At 49.6% G+C, this 9,757-nt stretch overlaps 1 long non-coding RNA gene across 1 annotated transcript; it reads right to left on the bottom strand.

Annotated features, from left to right (window-relative positions):
• Positions 1-5,805: 5,805 nt before the first annotated feature.
• On the bottom strand, positions 5,806-9,534 carry LOC123143878 (uncharacterized). Its single transcript, XR_006471113.1, has 2 exons — positions 6,500-9,534; positions 5,806-6,239 (listed from the first exon to the last, which is right to left on the bottom strand). It is a non-coding gene; the product is annotated as an uncharacterized lncRNA (long non-coding RNA).
• Between the last annotated feature and the right edge of the window lie 223 nt (positions 9,535-9,757).

Below are 9,757 nucleotides of genomic sequence, written 5' to 3'. Positions count from 1 at the left end.
CTCTCTTTTTGTGTATCATCAAACTTCTGACACTGCCTATTTACTTCTCTATGTAGATGATATCATTCTTACCGCCTCCTCTCAAAAGTTCTTAGATCATATTGTCTCTCTTCTTAGATCTGAATTTTCTATGACTGACCTAGGACTCCTTCATCATTTCTTAGGCATTGCTGTTGTTCGAGATTCCTCCAGCCTTTTTCTTTCCCAACGCCAGTATATTCTTGATCTTCTTAATCGTGCTGGTATGCTTGACTGTCAATCATCTCGCACTCCTATCGATACTAGTTTTAAACTTTCGGCTACCGGTGAACCCTTTTCCGATCCTACTCTCTATCGTAGCCTAACAGGTGCTCTCCAATATCTCACCATTACTCGTCCTGAAATCTCTTTTGCTGTTCAACAAGCATGTCTCTATATGCATGATCCCCGGGTTCCTCACTATAATCATGTTAAACGCATTCTTCGGTATTTAAAAGGAACTCTCAATCATGGTCTCCACCTCAATAATTCTTCTCCAAACTCGCTTACCGCATACTCTGATGCAGACTGGGCTGGTTGTCCTGACACTCGAAGGTCCACTTCCGGTTTTTGTGTTTTTCTTGGTAACAATTTGATTTCTTGGTCTTCGAAAAGACAGGTTACAGTCTCACGTTCGTCGGCCGAGGCTGAGTATCGCGTTGTGGCACATGCCGTTGCAAATACAATCTGGATTCGGCAGTTACTCTCCGAGCTACACAGGCCTATTGAGCAGGCCACTATTGTCTACTGTGACAACATATCAGCAGTCTACATGACCAGCAATCCAGTTCAACACCGACGCACAAAGCATATTGAGATTGATATTCATTTTGTTCGTGAAAAGGTTGCTCTTGGTCAGGTTCGGGTGCTTCATGTTCCCTCTACGGCTCAGTTTGCTGACATTTTCACCAAGGCACTGCCTACTAAGCCGTTTCAAGATATCTGTTTCAGTCTCAACGTCGTCGAGCCTGCCGTTGATACTGCGGGGGGATGTTAGAGTAGTCATTATGTTATACGACTTCTAGTCCAAGTCAGTTTTGTACCCCTACCCAAGTCGGTTTGTACCCTCTTATATACTCTTGTATGCCGCACCAAATCATCAATAAGAAACAGTTTTATTCAGCTTTCACTACTCACAAGGAACAGAGTGCCAGCCACATCGAGCTGTTTACCCTCAAAATCAGAATAAAGACATTCGTATCCACTTTGAGCACAGTGATATTCCTTCTCTTTTTTCTGTCTCTAGGCTGAACCTTTCTCCAAGGCTGCACTGATCAACGACAGAACAACTAGGAAGAAAGCCGAGATGTGACATGATAAGAGCATCTCCAACAGCCGCGCTAAATAAGCGCCGCGCCGTAAATTTGCCTCTTTTAGCGTGCGCGCAATCGGTAGAGGGGCTCCAGCGGGCACGCAATAACCGTGCGCGCGGCATATAGAGTTGGGCGCGTGGTCTGAATCGCCATCGCGCGCTATGTATTTGGGACGCCCGCTTCCGCGCGCGGCACACACGAGCGCTCGCGCCGCACTCTCTCCACCGCGCCACCTTCGCTCCGCACGCGCCAGCGCCGACGAATTGAACCGATGGACACCCACGCCGGCACCCCCCACCCCTTCCTACAGCCACGACCCCTCCACCGCCGCTGCTGCAAACCCTAGCGCGGGGAGCTTTGGCCTCGCCTCCGTTGGAGCTCCTCCGAGCATCGGCCTCGCGCGCGGCCTCTTCATGCCGCCGCGGATGACCCCGGTGGCGGGTGGCATCGCGCCGGCGCCCGCCGTGAAGCCACGTGCCCCCCTCGAAGCTCCCAAATGCGGCGCGGCCGAAGAAGGGCAAGGCATCCGCAAAGAAGAACAAGGTGGCGGACGGCTCCGGCACCTCGAAGGCGTCGAGGAAGAAGCTTGCAGGGCGTGTGACGGGCGCGGCAGCTACCGAAGCGCCGGTGAGCTCACTTGTTGAGCCGGCGGCCGACGAGCACAATGTGTTCGAGGAAATGCCCCAAAGGTAGAAAAATTCCCCAACTTTTTTTGTTGTTGTTATTTTTTGAATGCATACATATAGATAGCTTATTTGCATTGTTCTATATACTTTGTAGTCTCAATGATGATGCATACATGTCAACTATGGATGTTGGCTCCAACAATTCGCATTGGTCTCAAACCAATGACATGCATTTCGATGACCATGAGTTCGAGGTGGACGAGGATGGTGAGGGCATTGTCGACGCACCGAAAGGAAGAGCAGGCAATTACACCAACGTTGAAGACATCTTACTATGCAATACTTGGTTGCAAGTGCCGAGGGATCCATTCGTTGGAGGTGATCAAAGTAGAGATGCTTATTGGCTTCGGATGAAGGAACACTTTGATGTTCACAACATGAGTGGAATTGACCGCTCCGATCGATCTCTTCGCTCCCGGTGGTCGACAATCAACAAGGATTGTCAAAAGTGGGCGGCCGCACAAAAGGCGGTTGACAAGTTGTACCCAAGTGGCACTAATGAGGACGATAGAGTAAGTGCCATTTCATCCATGTTCATCATGCTTGTTGTTGGTGTTTGAGTGCTAACTTGTTTTGTTTTCATGTAGTACAATATTGCCAAATACCAATCCAGATTCTTCTGGGCTGGGGAGGGGGATAAGCAGAAGTACCATATGGTAAGCTGGCCTGATATCTGCAAACCCAAGGACCAGGGCGGTCTTGGGATCTTGTCCTCCCGTCGCATGAACATTGCCCTCCTGACCCGTTGGCTCTGGCGCATTGCCTACGGTGATGGAGGTCTTTGGCTCACCATCATCCAGAACAAGTACCTTTGGGGATAGCCCCTTGCATTCCGTCAGCGCTCGGGCGGCTCCCAGTTTTGGCAGGCCGTTGTCCAGCTGCTGCCTGTGCTTCGCATTGGCACATCCATCTCGGTTGGTACTGGGTCTTCGACCCTGTTCTGGTTTGATCGGTGGATTGGCGACACCCCCCTGGCCGCTCGCTTCCCGGGGCTCTTCGACATTGCTGTTGACCCCCGTATCTCTGTCGAGACAGCCCTTATTGACCTTGGGCGCCTCGCTTTCCGCCGCCCCTTCGGTCCACCTGAAGTTACCGCTTGGGATGCCCTCCTCCAGGACATCACCCTCCTCCCCATTGACGTCGCCGACACCCCGGACGCCATCTCTTGGCTCCTGGAACCATCGGGCTGCTTCTCCACCAAATCCCTCTACGCGGCCATCGCCCCCTCGACGGCCCCCGAGCCCTTTAGCCTGATTTGGGATATCCGCCTGCCCCTGAAGATCAGGATCTTCCTGTGGCAATGGATCCGCGGCCGTCTCCCGTCCGGCGTCGAGGTCCTTAAGCGTAATGGACCTGGCAATGGGATGTGCCCCATGTGCGGCACGGTGGAGGATACTAACCACATCTTCTTCTCGTGCTCCACGTCTCAGTTCCTTTGGTCCTGTTTCCGCGAGACGGTTGGGGGCCAGTGGTGCAACACCAACTTCCCTGACCTGCTTGCAGAAATCCACGCCTCCCCCCTCGCTACCGCCATATTAGATGGCTTTGCGTTGGGGTCCTTGCCTGGACGCTATGGACCGTTCGCAATAAGCTTGTCATCCAGAAGGTGCCTCTTCAACGTGCTACTGACACCATCTTTAAAATGTGTGGTTACTTGCAGCTCTGGCGGCAGCTTAGCCGCCCCCAGGACCGGGACGTCATCAGCATCCTCCTCACCGACCTTCGATCGATGGCCTTCCGCTTCCTCCGCCACTCCCGGAGCCCGACTAGATGCTCGGCCGCACCCCGCGTGTGCGTGTTTTTCTGTTTGTTAAGGGCTTGTTGAGCTGTGCCCTCAGCATTAACCCTGTGACTTCTTGTTGTCTAGACCTGTGTGTTTGTGAGTGTGTGGGTACCTTGTTGGATATTTGGCTTGGGCAGTGGCTTTATAATATAAAGCGGGGCGAAAGCCTTTTTCGGTAAAAATGTTGACAAATTCAAAAAAAAATCATCACTGCTTTTTAAAAGTTTTCATCTATTTGCCTAAATTGTTCATAAAATTTTAAAAAGGAGAAAAAAAAAGAAAAAGAAACTAGAGAGTCACCCAAACCGAAAACAGAAAAAAAAACATAAAAAGAGAAGAAAAAATGGGTAGCGAAACCCAAAAATATAAACAAGAAAGAAAACAGGTAGACACACACTGAATAAAACCAACGCACATGGGCCGGCCTAGGTGCTCACCTATGTGCGGATATTCTACACACACACACACACACCCCCCCTCCCCCCCTATTCCATATTAGTTGTTGTTGATTTAGTACTCCGTATTAGCTGTCGCTGATTTTGTAATAGGAATATGCCACTTATGCAAACCTTAGGATATACCCTTCGACCCATTTAGCCATGGAGATGACGGCGATTGCGCGAGCTGTAGCCGAAGACGATGCAGCTGGCCACAACGACAACCGCATAGGGGAGATAGCGACCGAGCGATGATAGTCCTAGCTTTTGGCGGAAATCGTAGTGGCACATGTGTTGTTGAGGATGAGACCAAGAGCCAGAGCCAACAACAACTCAGGCAATTATGATAATTGTCAAAAACTAAGAGTAGCAAAAATGAAATGTTAAAATTTAGAGTGGCATAAAAAAATTGGCAAAATCTAGAGTGGCAAAAACAAAATTTTCCTAGCAACTTGATGAGCCAAGTACGTAGCACTGATATAATTTTCCTTTCTAAAACTGAACCACTCCACACCGATCAGATTAGAACAGAACCATACACCCAAAGGAATAGTACAATCCTTAAGAGCCCGGTTAAAACTGCATGCTTGAAACTGCTGCACTCTCTGTTGTTTCATTTCAATGAAACTGAACAGAGTCTGAAAACCGGACTACTTACAGCAAGCATACTTGCAAGATAAGAAGCACAGGGCACCGGGCTCATTAAGCTATTACATTGCTATTCTTTTCTCTTCGTCGGTACTACTCCCTCCGTTCTAAAATAGATGACCCAGCTTTGTACTAACTTTAGTACAAAGTTAGTACAAAGTTGGGTCATCTATTTTGAAACGGAGGGAGTAGAATGCAGAGGAATGATGAGAGCCGCGTTTTGACGCCCGAGCTCAGCTGAACCCCATATCCAGTGCGTCCTCCCCCACATGAGGGTATCAGATATTATAAACTGATAAGAACATTAGTACACTTGATTCTTAGCCACAGCCCACAAGGCCGAGAAGGTATGAGAGCGGCGTTGATCAGTGTAGCTCTCGCTCATGGAATTCATAATCGGGAATTTGTAAATCTTAGCCTTGATTAGCATGCAACTCTAACAACGTGATGAGCCTGCAAGGCGTTGAAAGATGTTCATGTCAATCAAGTGTCCAGTGTGTCACATCCAAACAAAAAAAAGTGTGCCACAGCGTCCTACTCACAAGGAATAGAGTGCCAGCCACATCGAGCTGTTTACCCTAAAAAACAGAATAAAAACATTCGTATCCACTTTGAGCCCAGTGATATTCCTTTTCTTTTTTCTGTCTGTAGGCTGAATCTCTCTCCAAGGCTGCACTGATCAACGACAGTTTAGCAACTAGGAAGAAAGGCCAGATGTGACATGACAGCAGAGCAAGGGCACAGGGCACCAGGATCCGTCAATCTGCTCTGCACCAGGGACGGCCTGTTCGTGCTCGCTGGAGGTGAACATCTGGGCAGCATATAAATCAATAGCAAGTTACATGAGCAACCTTCTGATTCCAATGAGAATTATGAAAATAGGTGACCATCCAGTATCAATGATAAACATAATATCCATCTGTAGAAATGAATTATCCCGCAGTAGACACCTTTTTTATTTTGAAAACAAAATTGTCCCTCTGGTCAGACACTACTTCGTAAATTAGCACATACAATCCTGGCATTATTGCTTTACTTAGGATCAAAATCTTACAAGATCATTAAGAGAAAGTACTAAAATGACAAAAAAAGAAGATGATTCGATTTTTTTTTAATAGTTGCTCTCGCTCTTGCTCGAACTCTAATACTGACAGTCTGGAATAACTCAAAATATATTAACAGCACACATAAAAAAAATGTGTGGATTGAATTTCTAAACAACGTATGAAACTATTGGAGTTGGGGTGATTATTCAAATCCTAACCAACTTTATGTACAGGATTGAAGATACAAACTGGGGTCTTCATGCTTGCACTGGAACCTCAAACTGTACTTGGATGCACAGAGAAGAGCCCTGCACAGTAGATAAAAATAAGTGGCTTATTCAGGTGAAACAGGAATAACTGTGATGGACCAGAAATAAGAGAATATGCTTTGATGATTACGGGTAAGGAAAAGAAAGAGAATTTGGTGTGTATAGACAAGTGCTTATTTTTCCCTCTCAGAAAGGTCTATGTCTCTACGGGGTTCTTGAAACACCTGAACTTTTCATGACCGCGCAAAAACACACATTGATCTTTTACAACTTAAGATTAGAGACAATTAGCTAATTACCTTGGATTAGTCGTCAATTATTGGAATGGTTCCTTTTAACTTGCGGCACTGCCTCATTAGCTCCTTGCTGTTGCCAGACCGGACTGTTAACTTCCGCAGTGAACTTGGGAGCCCATCCTTGGGTAGCGATGTCAAGGCAGGACAGTCCCAGATCTCTACATTTTCCAGAGAACTTGGGAGACTGTCCTTTGGCAGCGATTTGAAGGCAGGGCAGTCCCAGATCTCTAGAGTTTGCAGAGAACAAGGCAGACCTTCCTTTGGCAGCGATTCAAAGGCAGAACAACCGTGGATCTCTAAATGTGTCAGAGAACTTGGTAGGCTGTCCTTGGGCGGCGATTTGAAGGCAGAACAGCACCAAATCTCTAAATATTTCAGAGAACTCGGAAGGCCATCCTTGGGCAGTGATTTGAAGGCACGGCCGTACTCAATCCGTAATGTCTCGAGGCTGGAAACTCTGTGTAGCCCTGCTGGGAGGCAGTGCAGCTTGTACAACTCGCTACACCTGAGGTCCCGGAGGGAGGTGAGGAGCTGAAGGGCACCCTCTTGCTCATTAGTGAAGCGCTCCACCTCCCCCTCATGATTGCCATAAAAGTGTAAGCGGGTGAGGGAGGAGAGGAGGCTGCAGACAGGCGCAGCAAGGAAACCTGTAGGGTCATTTGTGTGTAGCACCTCACGGGAGAGAACCTCTTTGTCATGCGTGGGTGGAGGATCAGAGTGTTAGAGTTATAGTATTAGTCGTGTATACCTCTTCGTATTTATCCCGTAGTATAAGAGGTTTCCTGCATATATACCACACCTGTACATGTATATATATCGGCCTATGGCCTCATGGGAATACAAGTTGCTTATTCCTAACATGGTATTAGAGCTTTAGGTCTCTTTTTCGCACGCGCAACTCGTGCTCGATCCCGTCCTGCCGCCGCCGCGATTTTTCCTCTGTCTCGGCGTCGCTACTCTGCCTCGCCCGCCCTCCAGTTCGTCGCCGCCAGCGCCCGCCCGGCACCTCTTCCTCCCGCCAGGTGCTGCCGTCGCCCGCCCTCCAGTTCGTCGCCCGCCCGCGCCCGCCCGGCTCCTTCCCGTCGCCCCGCCCGGCTCCTCTACTTCCGCCCGGTGCCCGGGCAGCTCCGGATCGTCCGCCCCTCCCGCCAGTTCGATCCCCTCCTGATCGGCTGGGCTGCCATCTGTGGTCTGCTGCGCCGTTGTCCTCGTTCGGATCTTTGCAAAAAAAAAAATGTCTACTGCCTCGGGCTTTGTCGCTATCCCTCGCTGTCCGGTGATCTTCGACGGTACTAACTACACCGAGTTCGCTGGCTTCATGCGCATTCACATGCGTGGCATCCGTCTCTGGGGTGTTCTTTCTGGCGAGGTCTGCTGTCCGCCACGTCCGGTTCCTCCGGTGGCCCCTACTCCGCCGACTCCACTGGTTCTTCCTCCGGATGCTAATCAGGCCGCCAAGGATGCGGCTAAGGTTGCTGATGAGGCTGCTGATCGTGCCTATGATGAGAGGGCTCTGGCTTATGAGGAGGCTCTTCAGACTTATCATGGTGCTTTGTCTGTTTACACCCAGTGGCTTGATGATGATGCTCGTGCTGCCGCTGTTCTCACTGCTAGTGTTCTGCCTCAGTTTGCTTCTGAGTTTCTGGGTCTTCCTACTGTCTTCCAGATGTGGACCTGTCTTCGTCAGCGCTATGAGCCCTCTGGTGATACCTTATACCTGTCTGTGGTTCGTAGGAGCATGCTCTTCAGCAGGGTGACTCTACTGTTGATGACTTTTATGCACAGAGTTCTGCTATCTGGCGCCAGCTTGATTCTCTCCGCAGTGCTGGTTGTCGTACTTGCCCCTGCTGCCAGGCTATCCAGGCCGATTTGGAGTTTCATCGCGTCTACGAGTTCCTGTCTCGGCTTCGTAAGGAGTTTGAGCCCCGGCGTGCTCAGTTGCTTGCTCGTGGCCGTATTTCTCTCATGGAGGCGCTTTCAGAGATTCGTGCTGAGGAGACTCGCCTACGTGGTGCTGGTTTGCTGGAGGTTCCCTCTGTGCTTGCTACTCGGGTTTCTTCCACTCCACCTGCTGCACCGCCCCATTCTCGCTCGAGTGCTCCGCCGCTCTTGCCCACTCCTTCTGGAGGCTCAGGTCGCCCCGTTCACATTGTGACTACTGCAAGAATGATGGTCATATTGAGTCCCAGTGCTACACCAAGCGGAAACACCTGCGCAAGGCGCGATCATCAGGGACTGCGTCATCTCCCCCGCCAGCTTCAGCCATTGCTTTGACCGAGCAGGATATTCTGAGACTTAAGCGTCTGCTCGCGGCTTCAGGTTCTTCCTCGACGGGTACTGCTGGTTCTGTGACTGATGCTTCCCGCACTGAGCACCCGCCCTCTACACAGTCAGGTACATCCCCATGGGTTCTGGACTCTGGAGCTTCTTTTCATATGTCTTCTCATTCTTCCGCTTTGTCTTCTCTTCGCTCGCTGGATTCTCCTGTTCATGTCTTCACTGCTGATGGTACTCCACTTTCTGTTGCTAGTAGAGGCCATCTTTCTACTCCTTATTCTGTTCCTGATGTTGCTCATGTTCCTCGACTTACCATGAATCTGTTTTCTGCCGGTCAACTTACTGATTCTGGTTGTCGTGTCATCCTTGATGTTGACTCTTGTTCTATCCAGGATCGTCGCACGCACACTCTGGTTGGGGCTGGCCCTCGCCGCCGTGATTCTCAGGGTCTTTGGGAGTTGGACTGGCTTCATGTTCCTTCCGCTGCCACCACCATCGCCAGTTCCTCCGCTGCTGTCGCTTCTGTTACTGGCTCCTTCAAGCAGTGGCATCATCGACTTGGTCATCTGTGTGGTTCTCGATTATCGTCTTTAGTTCGTCGAGGCCTTCTGGGGTCTGTCTCAGGAGATGTCTCTTTAGAGTGTCAGGGTTGTCGTCTTGGCAAGCAGATTCAGTTACCATATTCTCATAGTGAGTCAGTGTCTCAGCGTCCTTTCGATTTAGTCCATTCTGATGTATGGGGTCCGGCTCCTTTCCCTTCGAAAGGTGGTCATAAATACTATATTATTTTCATCGATGATTTTTCTCGTTACACATGGCTTTATTTCATGACTTCACGTAGCGAGGTGTTGTCTATTTATAAGCGTTTTGCTGCCATGGTTCATACTCAGTTCTCTTCACCCATTCGTGTTTTTCGTGCTGACTCTGCTGGTGAGTATATCTCTAAGATGTTGCGTGGTGTCCTTGCTGAGCAGGGTACTCTTG

Source organism: Triticum aestivum, chromosome 6D (assembly GCF_018294505.1).
Source record: "Triticum aestivum cultivar Chinese Spring chromosome 6D, IWGSC CS RefSeq v2.1, whole genome shotgun sequence".
Classification (NCBI taxonomy): domain Eukaryota; kingdom Viridiplantae; phylum Streptophyta; class Magnoliopsida; order Poales; family Poaceae; genus Triticum; species Triticum aestivum.
Note: the sequence above shows the minus strand (reverse complement) of the source record. Positions and strands in the feature narration are given on the sequence as shown.